We start from the raw sequence: 19,968 nt of genomic DNA on the forward strand, positions 1-19,968 counted from the left end.
TGTAGCTCTAGACTTCACCCAAGAAGAGTGGCAGAGATTGGACCTTACTCAGAGGAAACTGTACAGGAATGTGATGCTGGAGAACTACAGCAACCTTTATTGCCCTTGGTAAGGACGGCTTTCTTCTCTCTGTTATTTTTAAGTTCTTTAGGAACTGTGGGGTGTCTGAAGTGATCTAAGATTCTTATTTGATTCCTTTTAGCCACAAAAATATTTTCTTTTTGGCCCTGGCACAAATGTTATTTTGCCAACACTGAGGCTATACCTTGTTCATTCTTCAAAAGTCAAACAAGTATCCCCAAATCCTTTATCATTTTCCACTATAGGGTATCAAGGTACCAAACCAGACATGATTTTCAAGTTGTAGAAAGAGGAGCCAAGGATAATTCAGGGACAAATTCTTATTCAGAGCTGTCCAGGTGAGTGAGTGAAGGAATAACAGTTTTGTTGTGGGCAGAAGTTAGATTCATTAACTTGTTTGTTTTGGTAAGAGGTTAGTGTCTTTAAAAGAATGTTCAGGCATCTCTTTAACAGGTGTACATCTTTGATAGTGATTGAGACCTGGTTTATGCAAGAGTCTTGGATATGTAATTGACATATATTCTTTAGGAATTCCTTTCTTTAGAAAGGATGAATAAAATCACATAAAGGAGTACTCTATAGTGCTGAAAATATGGATGAAACTTACAAACCAATTCTGGGCAAAAGAAGTAAATCACAAAAGAATAGACTATTTATTCTTCTCTTGATGGACATTTACATTCTTATACATGACTCCTGATGAGCAGGTGCATGCATTTCTGTTGGTTGTATACTTATGAGTAGAACTGATAGGTTCCAGGATATGAGTATGCTCAGATTCAATAGATACTGCCGAATATTTTTCCATAGGAGTTATGATAAATTATACTCTCCTCAGCAGTGGGTGAAAATTCCAGCTACGTTTTCTGTATTTTTTGAAGTGGGGATCAGATTTCACTTCTATCACTATTTATTGGAAAAACTATCATTTCTCCACTGTCGTGCAAAACCTTGGTCAGAAAGCAGGGATCTATACATCCGTGAATCTGGTGTTAGGCTTTCTGTTCTAGTCTAATTCATTGGTTTTTTGTCTATTTTTTAAACAATACCACACTATCTTAATTACTGTGGCTTTTTAATAAGTCTTGCTAACCAATAAAGTATGTCTCATTGCCTTGTTTTAGAAATTCAAGAGTGTCTTGATTATTCTTGAACCTTTGCCTTTTCTATTAATTTCAAAATCAGCTTGTCAAGAGCCACAGAAAACCCTGCTGAGATTTTGTTTAGAATAACCTTGAAATGATAGATAACATTGATATGCTTATGTCATTTATTTGTGCATTCTTTAACATTACTTAATAACTAAAACAATTTCTTGGATAGAATTTTTGTTAGATTTATTCCTTGGTATTTGATGTTTTTATGCTAATTAAATGGTATGTCTCTTATGTTTCATTTTATAATTGTTGCCACTATATAAAAATACTATTTTTTATTAGCCCTGTATCCAACAACCTACTGGTAGGTAAAAAATAACTTATGTTTTGAGTTTTAGGTTTTCTGAGTAGAGAAGCATATAATCTATGAGTAATTATATTCATTTATTTATAATTTTCACACTTTTTAGTCATTTTACTTGTATTTTTACATTGACCAGGACCTTCTGTATTGTTGCATTAAAGTGGCGATAGAACTCATTTTTAAAAAATTTATCTCCCCTTCACCCCCCCACCCCAGTTGTCTGTTCTCTGTGTCCACTCACTGTATGTTCTTCTGTGTCCACTTCTATTCTTGTTAGCAGCATTGGGAATCTGTGTTTCTTTTTGTTGTGTTATCTTGCTGCATCAGCTCTGTGTATGTGCAGCTGCCACTCCTAGGCAGGCTGAATTTTCTTTCACACTGGGCGGCTCTCCTTATGGGTGCACTCCTTGCGTGTGGAGCTCCCCTATGCAGGGGACACCCCTGCATAGCACGGCATTCCTTGCACACATCAGCACTGTGCCTGGGCCAGCTCCACACACATCAAGGAGGTCCTGGGTTTGAACTGTGGACCTCCCATGTGGTAAGCAGTTGCTCTATCCATTGAGCCAAGTCTGCTTCCCAGTCATTCTTGTCTTATTCCTGATATCAGAGGAAAAACTTCCCAATATATGTTTACTGTGCTTTTAATAAATTAAGGAAGTTCTCTTTTATTCCTAGAGTTTTTAAATGTAGGGTGTTAAGTTTTTTTAAATATGTTTTCTATTTCTCTTGATGATCATACACATTTTCTCCTTTATTCTGTTAATATGATGAATTCTATTGGGCCTGAATGTTAAACTAACATAGCATTCTTGGAACAAATCAAATATGTTGTGTTATACTGTATACATAACTTAAATTGGTTTGCTTGGGATTTTTTTGCATCTGTGTTCCTGAATGAGTTTGGACTACACTTTTCCTTTCAAAGTTAAGCTAGCCCAGAGAGTGGATATGGCTCAAGAAATTGAGCACCTGCTTCCTACACGAGAGATGGCAGGTTTGGTTCCCTGCCAAACCAAAAAAAACAAAACAAAATCAAGAAAACAAACAAAAAAACCAACTCAGGGGGGCCAATGTAGCTCAGTGATTGAGCGCTAGCTTTCCACATACTAGGTCCTGGGTTCAATCCCCAGCTCTGGTACCTCAAAAAAGTTAAGTTAGCCTAAAAAATAATAATAATAACTTGAGTAGTATTCTCCCATCTTTTGCTCTCTGGAAGAGTTTGTTGAGACTAGATGCTTTCCTTCTTAAATTTTGGGTAGAATTCACTAAGGAAGCTATCTAAGCTTAGCAGAGTTCCTGGTAGAAAGTTTTAAATTTATGGATTCAAGTTATCTATTAGATATTAGAATACATTTAAACGAACTTACACTTCATGTGTCAATTTTTATAAGATGGTTTTAGCCTTTTTTTTAAAAAAAAAAAAACAACTTTTGTCTTCATTGATTTCTCTGTTAGATTTGTATTTTCTGTTTGATCAATTACTTCTTTTACATTTCCTTCATTCTGTGTTCTTTGGTGTTATTTTACTGGTCTCTTAATTCCTTGAGATGGATGCTCAACGACTACTTTTCAACCTGACTTTTTTCTTTCTCCAATGCACTGGCAATTTATTTGCCTGCTAGAAGAAAACTCACCCATCTTTAGGAAAGATAATGCAACCCAAAGCCTGGTATAATCCACAATGTCCAGTATTTAATAAAAATTAGGGGCTCCTATGACCCTCTGTAGTTTTATTGCTGGCTTTGATAAAATGTGCATTGGACTTTATGACTTATATAGCCAGTTTTGCCTTTTCCACTCGTTTACCTGGACCAGTCACCTTTGGGTTGTAAGGACCAGTGTCTCAATCACATGAGCTGGAGTTTCAGAATCCATATCCCCATATGAAACAGATTTACTATCTAAAGCTCATTATTCTTGTACACTTTCTTTTGTCTTTAACCTCCAGTTTTCAATCAAAATATCTTTTTCCTGTATTTTTCTTTGATTTTTTGTATGTTTTGTAATTTTTTATTGAATTCCAAATTATTATATATAGAAGGATAGTCAAACTGAAGTAAATAATATTTATACCCATAAATGAGCATGTCCTTTTGTCAGGCCATTATGGGAGTGGGGGGAGGGGGTTTGAGTCAACTTAGTCAGCAGTTGAGCTGGATTTGGGATTTTTGTTAGAGCTGTCACTACCATTAAGGAATCACGGACTTCAAATTCCTCCCATGATAAATGGCTCCTACCCTGTGCTTATATGGGGCCTGCTGGCCCTCAAATTTTTTTGTGTTCCTGTTTCAGATGTCTGAATGTCTATACCACATAGGGGGTCTCTCCCTGTTCTTACTCTTTCCTCAGGGTACTTTCCAAATCTTTTATTATAATATGCTTAGGTGCACTTTCCTTTCTCTTGTCCTTAACATATTGCTTAATGTCCTTCATTTTAGGCCGTTATCTCTTCAGATGTTCCTTCTGTCCACCTGCCTACTCTCTACACTGCCTCCATTTTCTCTTCTCTCTCTTTCTGGGATTCCAATTATACATATGGTAGACTTCTTGTGCAATCCCTATTTCTTTTACTCTGTCTTGTATTTTTCATCTTTTCATCTCTCCATGCTTCTTTCTTGCTATTTCTTCTGAATCATCTTCCAGTTAACTAATTATCTTTTAAGCTATGTCTCAGATGTTGTTGAACCAATCCATTGTTTTACTCTTTTGGGCTCTTGAAGCATCTATAGTACCATAGTTAGATGATTTTCCAGAACTTTCCCTCTTTGGCAGTCCCTGAACTCCAATTTTTTGCCTTACCTCGTGAGATTTTTCACAATCTCTCCTCCACTCAGCCTCTCTTCCTCAATCAGCAGATGCCTTCATGAAGGGAAAAGCACCTCAAATGTCATGCTCTTAATGATCTGGGTTTTCTTTTACTTCTTTTCATTCTTCACTGGCTTCTTCATGTTCAATCCCTTCAAGCAATGGCTATTTATACTTTCCAAGTGTTTCTTAGCAGAAGGGTTACTCCATATTATTATGTTAGCAATATCAGGAAGAGAATTCCTTCCAAGCCAATTTAAAAAAGAAAAAAAAATTTTTTTGTTCCATCTTGTCTGATTCTCCTTAGAGGGAGGTTGGGTTTCTAGCCCACCATTCCTGGAAGCTAATTTTGAACCCTTAATATGATCTCTAATTCCCCTATCTGGGTACCGTTATTCTTGTTGAGTTCTCCAATTTAAAATATCTTCATTCTCCTTCTTTTCCACCATCTCTGGCAATTTGCCATAAGACTTTGACTAACAGGTTACCAATCCTACCCCTTTGTTTGAGCTCTTCTCCAGTTCACTCCACAAAATTCCACTGAGATATTCTCTTACCTTTACTATCAAATTATCATTAAAATAAAATAATCATCTTCCTTCTTCAAGTGTAACATTTTTCATCTTTCTCACTTTTAAAAATCTTTATTGAGGTATAAATTCCCTACTATAAAATTCACACATTTTAAATGTACAGTTCAATAATTACTAGTATATATGAAGAGCTGTGCAGCTACCACCAAAATATAATTTTAGGACATTTGCATTCACTCTTTTTTTTTTATTTTATGTTTTTTAATTGATTTTGTAAAAATATTACATTAAAAAAATATATATGAGGACCCCTTCAACCCCACCACCCCCACCCCACTACCCCCCCCCCCCCCAGCAACACTCATTCCCATCATCATGACACATCCATTGCATTTGGTAAGTACATCTCTGAGCACCTCTGCACCTCATGGTCAATGGTCCACATCATGGCCCATACTCTCCCCCATTCCATCCAGTGGGCCCTGTGAGGATTTACAATGTCCGGTGATTGCCCCTGAAGCACCATCCAGAGCAGCTCCAAGTCCCTAAGACGCCTCCACATCTCGTCTCTTCCTGCCATTCCCCATACCCATTAGCCACCATGTCCACTTTTCCCACTCCAATGCCACCTTTTCTATGTGGACATTGGATTGGTTGTGTCCATTGCACCTCTATGTCAAGAGGAGGCTCAGATTCCTCATGGATACTGGATGCAATCCTCTCGCTTTCAGTTGTAGGCACTCTAGGCTCCATGGTGTGGTGGTTGTCCTTCTTCAACTCCATCTTAGCTGAGTGAGGTGAGTCCAATAAATCAGATTGTAGGTGTTGGAGTCTGTTGAGGCTCAGGGCCTGGCTATCACATTGTCAGTCCAGAGATTCAGATCCCCTAAATATATCTTAAACCCCAACACCAACTACAACTCCAGCACAGTAGCATGAAAGTCTTATGAAGAGAGATCCCATCTGAGTCCAGATTCATCACGCATAAACACCAGCTCCAAAGAAGGGCCATCTGACATGGCAGTTAACCCCATCTGCCATTACCATAACACCCATGGGCCTCTTTAGCCCTCAAAGGAACCAATACCTGGGGGTTGTATCTACTTTATCTGTCTCTTAGACTCTGCTCAGTTGTGCATAAGGGCAATCCTTCTGACAGCCTCCAGACTCTTTTTCAGAGACTCGTAGCCATATAAACTCATTTCTCCTTTCCATTTCCCCCTTAGATTAGGTCAAACAGCATTTTAAAGTCATGTTCTTTTATGTAGACAGGGATATTCTGCTGATCCACATTGAACCTTCCATTCAAGGTCATTCTCCAGTTGCATCATCAGTTGGTAGTTGATAGTGATCCCTTGGTGCCAGGGAGGCTCATCCCCGGGTGTCATGTCCCACGCTGGGGGGAAGGCATTGCATTTACATGCTGAGTTTGGCTTCGAGACTGGCCACATTTGAGTAACATGAAGGCTGTCAGGAGGAAATTCCCAGGCACAATGCTGCTCTAGGCCTTATTCTTATTTCAGGCATATCAGCTCACAAGCATAGTTATTAGTGTCAGGGGCTCACTGTTGGACCCTCATTCCTTCCCGTTCCTTGCCGCTGCACCTGGGAGACTGTCGCTGCTCCCCTAGGGACTATGACAGAGCACCACCGGCCAGGAACCCAGTACCCCCCAGCTGTAGTTTTTAATTGTTGCCACTATGAGTGTATCCAAACATTACCATGCACCCTGGACATATGTCCTGTATAGCTCCCTCTCAGCCATATATCACCTGTCGATAGTATCCTATACCAGTATTCCTCTGTTGCCATTGTTGAACCACTCTGTGATCCAGAACTTCCTGAAAATTGAAGCCCAATATAATGTCAGGATCCCTTACTAGCAAAATGGCATATAGAGATGGGTTTAAAGGTTAGATATAGAATACGTGTTGACTTGGAAAAAAATCTACATCCTATCTTTTTCTTTTTTTTTTTCCCCTAATTATTGAACTTCTCTTAACAAGAGCCCTAGACCACAGCAATTCATATATATAATATACAGCACTCCCACACATCCACCACAAAACCTTTTCCCTTCCACAGCGATACTCTTACACCCTATTCACATCATATTTACTTAAAGTGATGTACAGAGTCTAAGACAATAGCTTTCAAATAAGGTGACATCTGTGCTTACATTGTGGTGCTTACTTTAGGATACACAGTTTTCTAATTTTTTAGTTATCCTATGTTTTACATTATGGTTTACATTATCAGTCTGTCGTCTCCTATATGTTATGGTGTAATATTACATGTTTTATATCCATCCTTGTGTACTCTCGCGAAACTCCTCTCTTACCCCCCATTTATCTTGGCTCCACACATTTAACATCCATTTTCCCATCCACCTTGGTGCCCACAGTGACAGCCAACCTCTGTTTCCCGAGGAGCCACATCCAGAGATAGTTGGAATAGTGTTCAGGGCCTAACTTGCTCAACTGCCCCAATGCCCTGGGAGCCACCCTTTCTCTCGAGAGATACAGTTCCCTCTGTTTGATGGCATTAGTCCTCCCCAGGATGTGGGTCCATCCCCGCTCTCACTACTTGGGCATTCACTCTTAAAAGAGAATAGAGAGAAAATGGGGAGAATAAAATTATTAATTATAAAGTAATTTAAGAATATTTTCCAGAAATTAAAAATAAATTTTCTGATTTATGCAATGTCCAGCACAATGTATAACCCAGTACAGTAGCAGCACAACGTTGTGAATTTTCTGTTTGCTCTAGAGAGAATGAAAAAGTTCAGTATACCTATATAATTTGATATAATGGATCTCACGATTCTGAAGTCTTCACTGGGGAGGGGAAAAGAAACTTTATATTTTTTCCTACCTCTTGAAAGGCACTATGTAGTGAGATACAGAGTAGGAATTATCCAGTGACTTAAACTGGAATTTCTTCAAAAGCAAAATAAGGAAACAGCTTAGAAGGGGAAAAATGATGGGCTGCAACTCAGGTCCTCTAGATCTACAACATTCTCTGAAGGCAGAACCAGCTATTTCCCAAGACCCAAAAATAACAAAAAATTATATGGGAAATCTGATCTTCAGTTAATACCTGAGAGTTCACTGGAAATGGTGTTCTGAAAAGCAATTTACATCACAGAAGCAAAAGCATGAAGGATGAACAGTTGGGGTAAAAAATATATATAAATATATGTACACACACACACACACATATATATGCCTTCTTTATTACCCAGATCACTATTCCTTATGACTTTGTCACCTTCTTTCATTAGTTTGTAAGGTCATATTTGTCCAAGAATAAAGTGATTTATAGCAAATTCTTGGTCTTGTTTCCACTAGATAATGAATGGAATTCTTTCAGACAAGAGAACAGGCATAAAACCAGAGTCATTGTCATGTAGGACATTTTTAAGAAGTTTCATTTGATTATATGAAGCCAATCAAATTTGTAGAATTTTAGCAGTTAAACAATAAATTCCACTGGCATCAATAAGTGAATTATCGGAAATCCAGTAGACCCCTATGTACAAGTAGAAATTCCAAGGATCATTTAAAATAGGTCAGGGTTATACACTTTACACAAATCTTCCCAGTGGATGGGGGACTTATATTAACACTTTATGACCATCTTTATTTCAATGTTTTATCAACTAGCTCTATGATGCAGAATGGTGACCAATTTTTCTCTAGATGTAGAGGAGGAGGGACTAACTCCTACCTCCTACTAAATGAGATATCTTCCACCAGCAAGTGCAAGGCCATAGTTTTCATAACCAAGTGCTGACATTCCATACTTAGAACAAAAATAAGAAAGCAGGCCGTAAAGGCTCAAAACTTTTAATATGTAAAGGGAATGGAAGAGTAGCATTATTGAGAAATAAATGACATGTTAGTTTTGCTTACACAATACATAAAAGATTTATAATGTATGTTTCCTTTTGTTTGTTTCTAGAAATCTGGCAAAATAATGGCTATATTGAGAGGCACCAGGAAAACCAGAAAAAATGTTTAAGGCAAGTTAGATTGATCAACAAGAAAACAGTAATCAAGGATAGGGGCTGTGAATGTAAAAACTTTGGAAAACCATCTAATCATAGCACAGATCATCTCTCTGCAATCCAAAGACCTCATAAATATGACTCATATGGAAAGCACTTGAAGCCCATTACTCAGAAGCAACATCCCAGGAGACATCTGAGATCTCGTATAGAAAAAAGTGCCTGTGGATGTAACAATTATGATCCAGTCTTTAGAAAGAAGTCAAAGCTCAGACTTCAGAGAACTTCTATAGGAGAGAAGCCTTACTCATGTCATGGATGTGATAGAATTTTTAGCCATAAGTCAACACTCATGGTACATCAAAGAACTCATACAGGAGAGAAACCTTACGAGTGCACTGAATGTGGAAGAGCTTACTCACTGGAGTTCTCTCTTCATGTACATCAGAGAAGTCATACTGGAGAGAAGCCCTATGAATGTAATTACTGTAAGAAAGCTCTCTCCAATACATCAGCTCTCAATAGACATCACAGAACTCATACAGGAGAAAAACCCCATAAGTGTAATTACTGTGTTAACATTTTTTCCCAGAAATCCATCTCATACATAACCAGAGAATACATACAGGAGAGAAACCATACAAATGTATTGAATGTGAAAAGACTTTCTCTCAGCAATCAGTTCTTATTAGTCATCAAAGAACTCATGCAGGAAAGAAACCATACAAATATAATGAATGTGAGAAAACTTACTCTCAAAAATCAGGTCTCGTTAATCACCAGAGAACTCATTCAGGAGAGAAGACAGATAAATGTGATAAGTGTGGGAAAAGTTTCTTTCAGAAATCTTACCTCATTATACATCAGAGAACTCATTCAGGAGAAAAACCATATAGATGTAACAAATGTGAAAAAGATTTCTTTCAGAGCTCCAACCTCATTACACATCAAAGAATTCACATGGGAGAGAAAACATATAAGTGTAATGAATGTGACAAAGGCTACATGAAGAAGTCAGCACTTAGTAATCATCAAAGAACTCATGTAGGACTGAAATATTTCAGTGTAATGTGTGTGGAATAGTTTTCACCTAGAACATACAACTCAATCTACATCAGCGCATTCACAGAGAAAAGAACACCTATGAGTGTAATGTGTGTGGTAGTCTTCAGAGTAAAAGCCATGTTCACTAGATATCACAGAACACACAGAGTTCTTCAAAACAAATCACAGTTCATTAAACTTTAAATAACTCCTATGGGAACAAAAAACTATGAGTATAATGATTGTGATAAAGTCATCATTGAAAACATTTGATAGCAAAAGTATTCATAAAGAGAAAAATCATATATATGTAAAATGTGGACGAACCCTCACCCACAACCCCAACTTAGTGGGTAAGGCACTTTTAGAGGTAATCTATAGAAAAGCCCTACATTAAAAAACATGTACAGTAGAGAAAAGCTTTTGCTGTCCTGAATATGGGAACTCTCCTATTACATTAAATAATTCATGAAAAGAAGAAACTTTGGAATGGGCTGAATGAGAAAAACTCTCTAGGGAGAAGTTATTGGTCATATAGGTCATACATCAGACAATAGAGATCTGGCCCTGGACAGTGAGAAGCAAGAGTAAGTCTTCTGGGGAGCCTGGTGAAAAAAACTTCTACTCTCATAAAAAGAGCATAGGGTGAGCTCATTTGATAACCCCTTTTGTTCCTGGGTTGGGATGTGTGGGTGAGGATATAATGCCTAAAGCTGTGACAGTTACTGCACCACCATGAAATATAATACCAATTCTGAGAAAGAAAATCATATTAGGGATGATGGGAAAGATGGAAAGACTGGATTTTTAACATTGTCGAGCCAATGAGCTAACTGTAATCTCATGTACTTCAGAACCTCTTATTATATGTGTCAATAAAAGCCCTCTTGCCCAAGCCAATTTTAGTTGGTCATACTTTTGCTTACAACAGAAGGCATCCTGATACTGGTTTTGTACCTGGATCTGGAGGGCTATTGAATTGGCTGGTGAAAGAAGGAGTAGAGAGGGCAATGACGACCCCAACTGTTTCAGCTGGGAATTTGCTTATATAGTGGTAAAACTTTGAGACCAACTGTAACCTTTCATATTTGGGAAAACGGGTCATCTGTCAACCAGGTCTTTATGTTAGGAGAAACCAAAGGGGGAAAAATCAGAAAGTTGTAGTGGGAAGTTATATTTTATAGCCTTTCAGAATGGAGACAATCTGCAGGTAGCAGAGAAAGGAAAAAAGAATGAGTTGCTAAAAGAGGTGCTATCTTCTTGCACCACATAACCAAAATTTGCTGAGACCCATAGCTTGGAGCCTTATTGTGTCAGAAAATCCACTTTCTACTGCAAGCTAAAGTCAATGAAAAGGGTTACTGATAAGCTGGAGACATATTAGGAGAAAATTTGATCTACTGAGGACCCTAACAAATTTTTAAGTTCTATCGAATAGCATTGTTTGCTGAATAAAGGGAGCAAGCAAGTCCAGACATAGTCCAGATATATAATTTAGCTCTGGTCATTAATGCCTGGAATGACTGACATTAAACAATGATCCTCTACCGTGGTCTTGAGAGAACAGTAGCACCAATATTTCCCTAAAACTGGCTGAGAAAAGCCTGTGGTTGTTTATTCCAAGGGAGTCCTTGATTTGACAACACCAAGAGGTCAGAGCATAATCTCTGTTGTGGCAAGAAGGATAATCCATGAGGGAGATTCTCACCAACAGCAGAACTAAGGACTAATAAGGTAGCTAACCAGGGAACTTGTTCCACACTGCAATAGAAAGGAGTCATATCCTTGACAACCTGTTTTAATGTAGACTGGTGATTACTGTGTTTCATGGTCTACTTTTTTGAATGGGGATTTTCATTTTAATTTGTTTCACCCATAATTTTACCCCGGATAAACTTTGGGATGGATAATTTTTCTTTTAGCCATCAGAAGTTAAGGACAAGGGACATATTTGGGCCTGAGAAGGAGAATCATTTATCACCCAAAGACTGGATTTGGAATATCATGCAAAAATGGCAGGGTAGAAAGCTCTAAGAGTCGGTTCTTCCACTGAAGCAGCCATTGAGCTGGAAAGATTTATGGGTGCCCCATGCCTTGACAGGAGAACTTATTCAGAGCGATGTGTATCTACTGCATGTCTGTACTCAAAAGACTGTGTTTACTAGTGAGTGAGACATTTCAATCTTCCAATATGCTACAAAAATTTGAATTTCTTTTAACATGGGATTATATACTATTCTTTAAGTTGCTGTTCTTACATTTCATTATAACAAATATACATTTCTATACTGAGAAGTAAATATCTACTTTTCGAAAAAAGGCTTACTTTATTTATTTATCCCCCCCACCCCCTCAATGTTTGCACTTGCTGTGTGTTCATCTTCCTTGTTTCTTCAGGAGGCATCGGGAACCAAACCCGGGACCTCCGATATGGGAGGGAGGCAACTAATTGCTTGAATCACCTTCATTCCTCTGTTTTTGTTGCGTCTCTTATTATGTTTTCCGCTTGTGTTTCTTGTTATATCATCTTGTTGCATCAGATCACCTCGCCTTCCTGTCACGTCTGCTTGCCATCCTGCTCATACTCTTTAGGAGGCACCGAGAACCTCTGCTCCCTGCTTTGTTCTGTCTCTCACCATGTTTTTCTTCTTGAGTCTCTTGTTGCATCATCTTGCTGTGTCAGTTTGCCGCACCTGTCCATTGCACCAGCTTGCTGTCCTCTTTAATGTCACAGCAAAGCCAGGAGTTCTGAATGACAGAGAAGCCCAAAATGACACTTGGAGAGGCAGAGGAACAGATTTATTACACGTGGGCCCAGAGGAGAGTCAATCCACAAATTCTGAGCCCTGTTTTTCAGTTTTCATAGGTTTAGATAGGATTTTATGTGGGATCAGCATGACTTTTGCTGATTGACTAGCACATTGCTAGGCAAAATTTTGCAAGCAGTTTACAGAAGCAGAATGCAGCTGCAAAGTTGTGGGCTGATTTACAGAAGCGGGGAGCTGGAGTGGTTTGTTAGATTACAGAAGCAGGGGGCAGGAGTCATTGGTTTGATATTCTCCTGCAAGGCCATGTTTTCATGGGCTGATTTACAGAAGTGGGAGCAGGAGTGGCTCATTAGATATTTTGCAAGGTTATACTTTTTATTTCTCAATATTAGGAGGCACCGGGAACTGAACCACAGAGCTCTCATGTGGTAGGTGGGAATCCAATCACTTGAGCCACATCTGCTTCCCTTAATATCTACTTTTTGTACTTACAGAGTATTATCTTTTAAAGGCCTAGAATAATCTACCACCTTTTTTACATTACTTCTAAATTTTTGGTATCACTGCTGCAAGCACATGAAGTTATCCTATACAGATATCTTTGCACACTTCTCTGATTAGAATAAATGAATTCTTAGGAGCAAAAGAGCTGATGCAAGTCTGTGCACATTTAAATGGCTTATAGTCATAGTTCTAATACGCTCTCCAAATGGATGAGTTTACATTCCAACAGAGTACATGAAAACAGCCATTTCCATCACACTTCATGCACTTGTTATTAAGATTGATTAGTTTGTCTATGTATTTTTTTGGCCTTACTTTTTGCTGCATTGCCATTTTATACACTGCCAGTGTTTCTAATGGACCACAGCCTATTACTTTTTTGTTTTTTATTATTTTTTTAGCCTATTACTTTTATAAGAACATTTTATATACTCAACAAAGATTGAATACCAAATATGCTGCAAATATTTCACCATATTGTTGATGGCTATAGAAAACTTTGCTTTCATTGCACTGAAGAAATGAAGCAATCAGTTTTCGGATTGAGTCCTATCTCTTTGTCTTTTCCCTTACTCTTTCTGTTTTTGTGTCATGCCACCCACAATTTGTAAGTTTATAAATATATATTTATTTAGCTTTATCACTTTATCTTTTCTTTTTGAACTATTTAGGCCATCTGGATTTATTTTTTACTAAGTAGCAAATAGATATGTAACTTGATCATATATTATCAAAGAGTTAAATTTCACAATTAAATGGAAAACTTAACCTCTTTCTAGTATTTTACATGATATCTTATGATATATGAACTCCTGTTTTTATACAATGGTCTGTTTCTTTATTCTTTGTACCATTCCACAGACTTATCTGTCTCTCCTGGTTAGAACTGAATTATGTCAAACTATTGTTACTAATTAAAAACACATAATTTTGGTATTTGGGAATTCATTTTTCTCTAATTATATTTCAATCATCTTCTGAATATGTATTCTTCCAGAAAACTTTTAAAATTACTGTTCATTGTCCTTAAATTCCATTTGGTTATTACATTTTTACCATGCTATCTTTTTTTAAATATATTTTTTATTTATTTTTAAAAGATACTTAGATTACATAAAATGTTACATAAGCATAGTCATCGATCCTGGTGAATGCAAGTTGACCCATGTGGTGAGCTACCCAAAACAGAGTGCTGGCCCATGCAGAGTGCTGCCCTGTGTAGAACTGCTGCCTCATGCAGGAGTGCTGGCCCACACAAAGAGCTAACACAGCAAGACAATGCAACAAAAAGAGACACAAAGGAGAGACAATAAAAGACAAAGCAGACCAGGTTGCTGAGGTGGCGCAAGAGAATGATTGCCTTTCTCCCACTCTGGAAGTTCCCAGGATCAGTTCCCAGAGCTGCCTAATGAGAATACAAGCAGACACAGAAGAAAACACAGCAAATGGACACAGAGAGCAGATGATGGAGGGAGGGGGGAGAAATAAAAAATAAAATCTTTAAAAAGAGAAAAATATTTTTTTAAATTAAAAAGTATTTCCTGACATTTTGCCTTTCATCACTGTAGTATCTGTTGTCTTGTATGTACAGTGGCATTTTCTTCCATTTTTCCTCAGTGTCTTACTTTTTTTCACTTCGCCTTCAAAGAAGTTTGAGGTCACAGTAAAGTCACATACAGAATATATGGGGTTCCCATAGACCCAACTTCCACCCCTTTTGTCCCCCTTCCCTATTAATAACCTTTTTACAGGTGAATGGTACATTTGTTACAACTGATAAACAAACAATGAAGTATAGAAGCATAGCTACTAAACATGGTCAATGGTTTACACTATGGTTTACATTTTAGACCATAGACTTGTATAAATTTTTTATGAAATTTAACATGGCTTGTATCCATCACTGCAAAATCATGCAGGACACTTCCATTGCCCCTTAAATACCTGCTCTTCCATCTACACTATTCCTCCCTCCTCCTCCCCTCGGGGCCTGTGGCAATGACCAGGCTTCACGCTTGGAAGGACAAGATTCATAGATACTTATAACAATACTGAGGGCTTGACTCACTGGTCTGCCCTCCCCTATTAAGAACCGCCCATGTTCTTGAGAGACACCCACCTCTCTGTTTGAGAACATATTTGGCCTCCCCAGGATGGGAGTCCAACCTCTTCCCGCCCATTATGCAGGTTTCTACTCACTGATATAACACACTATGACAAAATGATACCTCACACATTCTCTAGAAGACAGCCCCAGGTGCACCCATATGTCATACAGTCAGAAAAGAAAGCCTTACATTTCTTGCTGTTATTTTACCACAGGTCTTTACATCACAGAGGACACTTTTCTGATGTGTACTTTTAAAAAATTAAAATGCAAACTGCTTCCAACTCAGCAAATAAAATGACCCATAGATAATAAGAGTATTATTGATGGTATTCCATACCAGCTTTTACCTGAAGAGGATGTTGCACAAATAACATTATCTATTTCAAGTAAGAATATTAATAGAGACAAAGGAAGTTAATTCATAAATTGTGTGCACTTAACACTTTAGTATTAACATATAAAACCAAACTCTCAAAAATGAAAACACATTGAAGAAATTAAACTCATACTGAAAGAACGAAACATCTTTCTCATGCCTCCGATAATAGACAGTAAGTAGACAATAAACAAAGGAATTTAATTCACTTATTCATAATTATTTTATTTATTTATCACAAATGTTCAAAAGTATAAGAAGAGAATATATATTTATACAAATATCCTTGACCAGTAATGTGCCAAATTGGCTTTACAAGAGAATCATCTTGGGGAATTATTTAAACAGAGAAATCCTTAGATACATTTCTAGAAATTCTCAATCATTTTCTTCCCAGGTAGGTAGTTACCAGAGAAAGCCTAATTAAGCTAGAAAGTAGTGAAAAAATAAAACAGTTTAATTCAAAATATTTTCCCACATGACTCCTTGAATCAAAGAATAAATCAAACCAATATTCTAAAATTATCTCTCTCAGGTAAGAGATAGACCATACATGTACACATATACATGTATATACTATATAAGAATGGATTTGACAAAAATTGCCCTGACCCCTTGTGACCCCCTGTGAAAAACTTTACTGAGTGATCCAAAAAAGCTTTAAAATGAATATGTGTATATGTCATTGCTCTCTCAATAATGCACATCTAGGGCAGTCTTCTAGAGAATGTGTGAGTTATCATTTTATCATAGTGTGTTGTATCAGTGGGGGAGACCCACATAATGAGCAGGAAGGAATTGGACTCTACTTATAAGTTTGTATATAAACTGGCACTTTACATGCAAATAAACATTTGTACTGTTGAGCTAAAAACCTAATCCACATTAACTTTGTTGGTTTCTACACCAAATACAAAGTATTCAACCTACCACTTAATAGGAGCCAGACAAAATCTACTAGGTTACTAAAGTTAAACCTGTGTAGACTAAGCAAGTTATTTCTAAACTTTATTGTCTTTGATGATTTGAAGTACTGTTTAATCCATTTTAAAGTCCACCCCTTGCATAGCTAGGTATTAGCCAGTTGATGCCACATAGAAGACAAGTTATCCTGTGTTGGCCTCCGCTGCGGCACTGCAGGCGGGTCACTGCAGGCGAGTCGCTGCCGGGGATCGGGCCTACGCCACGGCCTGACCGGGGCGGCAGCGGGTGGCTCAAGGCTTGGGGGACGTGCGGTTCGATGGAGGAAAAACCACGGAGACGAGGTCTATGCGCAGGTCTGATTTTATTCGGGAAGTACATAGGGTTTTATAGTCTCATGGAGGCGGGGAGGTTGTGGGAGGGGCATGTCCGCGGGGCAGCTGGGGATTGGCTGCAGAGGCAAGGGCGGACCTGCGGTTTATGACGTAAGCCATTGATGGCAGAGGGGGTTGTTTCCGAGGTTGTGCTGGGGCGGATACGGGATGAGGGCGGTTGAAATGAGGCGGGGAGAACAGCGATCGGCTGGGAGGGGGAAGATAACAGTGGCTGGGAGGAGGGGCAGAGGGAGGCAGCAGCACAAACTGCTGCTGAGAAGGGCCATAATACAGGGAGGTTATGAGGAACAGGCGGGCAAAGTGTAAGGAAGCGAAAGGCAGGGTGGGAGCAGGGGACAATTGCTCCCTCTTTCGAAAATAAGAATGCACAGGTTTTGTGGGATTGACATTTTGTAGGGAGGAAAGATGAGGGGGGTGAGAGGAGGGGAAATAGGAGAGAAAGGAATGAGGAGGGGCTACCGGCAGGGGGGCGTGGGGGCACGAGGGGGGCGTGAGCAGAGGGGAGGGCGGCTGAAATGCCCGATTCCCCATGCGGAGGGCAGAGAACCCGTACCCGCAGCTTGAGGCGACCACGATGGGCCCTATCGATGGCCGCCTCCTGCCACCTCCGTGAGCCACACCTGGGCGTGCCGGGCCTCCTCGGGAAGGGGATGGCTTTGGGAGAGGACTAGGACAGCTGTGGAAAGGTTGGTGACGAACTGCAAGGCGTCGAGGGGAATAGGGATGGAGACATTTGGCAATGACGAGGAGACAGGAAGGGCGTGGGGGTCGCAGCTTTCTGGGAGGAAGTCGCAGTTGGGGGAGTACATGGTGGGGAAGGTGGGGGAGTGAGGGGAGAGAAAGAGGAAACCAGGCGGTTGAAGAAGGGCGGCCCAAAGGGGCGTGGCCTGGGCTGAGGAGGCTAAGGAGAGCATAATGATGAGAAGGTGTAGGAGGGGGGGGGGGTGGTAGGAGGGCGCGGGGCAGGGGAGGCGCGAGCACGACGGAGAAGCTGGAGAATTTGCTGCTCAATGGAGGCATCTTCGAGGGAGAGACGGCTCAAGCGGCGGACAAGAAGACGACGTCGACGTCGCTCGCGGCGGGAGAGAGCTGGCGTGGTCCCTGCGGGTGATGGCGTAGGAGGGGCAGACTCAGGCGGGCTCGACTGGGCGACTGGAGGCGTCATCTGCAATGACAAGAGGAGAAAAACCTCACGGGGGGGTGAGGTGCGGAGAGGGGCCATCATTATGGCAGGGGGGAATCATCAGGGGGAAGGGGGTGGGGAGGTGGAAGGTCGGCAGGGCCGTGTGGAGTGAAGGGCTTAACAAGACGAGCAGGGATCCAGACAGGCTGGGGTGCAGATTCCGGGAAGACGCAGGCAAATCCTCGCCCTTGGGTGAGAAGGGGCGCTGGTCCGGTCCACTTGCTAGTGAGCGGGTCGCGCCAGAGGACGAGAGGGGCTGGAGTGGGCCGGTAAGAGGGCCCCCAGTGCTTGTGGACGGGCAAAAGCCCCTCAGAGTCAAAGGTCATCAGGTTGTGCTGGATGAGCACTTGCGTGACTGTTTCACGTGGGGTGAGGCGGGGTTGAGTCTCTCTAGTCTTCTGGACGAGGATCTTGAGGGTTTGGTGAATTCTTTCAACAAGTCCTTGGCCTTGCGGGTTGTATGCGATGCCGAAGTGGTGGGTGATGTTGTAGAGCTTCACAAACTCGGCAAAGGCGGCGCTGCGGTAGGCGGGGCCATTATCTGTCTTTATGTCCCAAGGGACTCCCATGAAGAGGATGGCTTCCCGGAGCGCTTGAGTGGCATACTTGGCAGACTCTCCCGGGAGGGCGACGGCGTAGCAGAGGTGCGAAAACGTATCGATGGCAACATGAAGGAACTTCCATCGGCCAAAGGAAGCGACATGTGTGACATCTAATTGCCATCTAGAGTTGGGCCGCAATCCGCGCGGGTTGACACCCTGGGGCTGGAGTGGCCCCAGGGGCAGCAAAGGTGCGCAGGAGCAGCACGCACGCACCAGATGTTTGCATGTCTCGATGGGAAGTTCTGGGAGGAGTCGATGGAGGGCGGGCGCACCAAGATGGAAGCAAGCATGCAAGGTCTTTGCCTGGTTGATAATGTCTCCTACGGCAGCTGCGGGGCTAAGGGCATTGATGGAAGCACCTTGGGCGGCCTGGTCAGCGAGATGGTTGCCGTGAGCCAAGGGGCCTGGGAGGCCTGAGTGGCTCCTAACATGGGCAATGAACCAGGGTTGTCGCCGCCTCTCTAAGAGGAGTTGAAGGTCAGCTAAGGCCAGGTTGATGTCCCGGTTGCTGATGCTAGCAGGCGGCAGGAAGGCCGCAAAGGCAAGGATACGAGAGACCTGCAGGCAGTAGAGACTGTCCGTGAAGATATTTACTGGCTGGTCCTGGAGGTATTGGAAAGCCAGAGTGACGGCTTTCAATTCGGCCACTTGGACAGAGCTGCTATGTCGGCGGGTGTGGCAGAGGGGTTGTGTGGAGTTTGGCTTGTAGAGGACTATAGCAAGGCAGTGCTTGGAGGCATCAGTGAAGGCGATGGCGGCGTTGGGGAGTGGCTTGGAGGACGGGAACGGGAAATGGTCAGGAGCTGCGACGGGGAGCGTGCTGAGGCCTTGTATGAGGCGGTGCTGGGGGAAGTGATTATCGAATGGGCCGGAGAATAGGAGGAACAGTGCCTGCATATCTGTGGAGTCCTTTAGCAAGTGAGTGACCTGCTGAGTTGTAAGGGGCCAAATGATGACATCTGGATGACGCCCGTAATGATGGGTGGAGCGCTCAACAAGGGCGATGGCGAGCTGCACGAACAGGACGGATTGGGGGGTGATTTTGCGAAGCTTGCTTTTGGCTAAATGGACCCACAGGAGTGGACTGTCCTGCCAGATGAGGCCAGTGGGGGTCCCACGGGTGGGAAGGACAAGTCCTGCGAATGGCTTGTCTGGGTCTATTCGCTGGAGCAA

At 41.1% G+C, this 19,968-nt stretch overlaps 1 long non-coding RNA gene across 1 annotated transcript; it reads left to right on the plus strand.

Annotated features, from left to right (window-relative positions):
* On the plus strand, positions 1 to 10,831 carry LOC131275660 (uncharacterized). Its single transcript, XR_009183132.1, has 2 exons — positions 1 to 108; positions 8,847 to 10,831. It is a non-coding gene; the product is annotated as an uncharacterized lncRNA (long non-coding RNA).
* The last annotated feature ends 9,137 nt before the right edge of the window (positions 10,832 to 19,968 follow it).

The sequence above is a fragment of the Dasypus novemcinctus genome, chromosome 23 (genome assembly GCF_030445035.2).
Source record: "Dasypus novemcinctus isolate mDasNov1 chromosome 23, mDasNov1.1.hap2, whole genome shotgun sequence".
Lineage (NCBI taxonomy): Eukaryota > Metazoa > Chordata > Mammalia > Cingulata > Dasypodidae > Dasypus > Dasypus novemcinctus.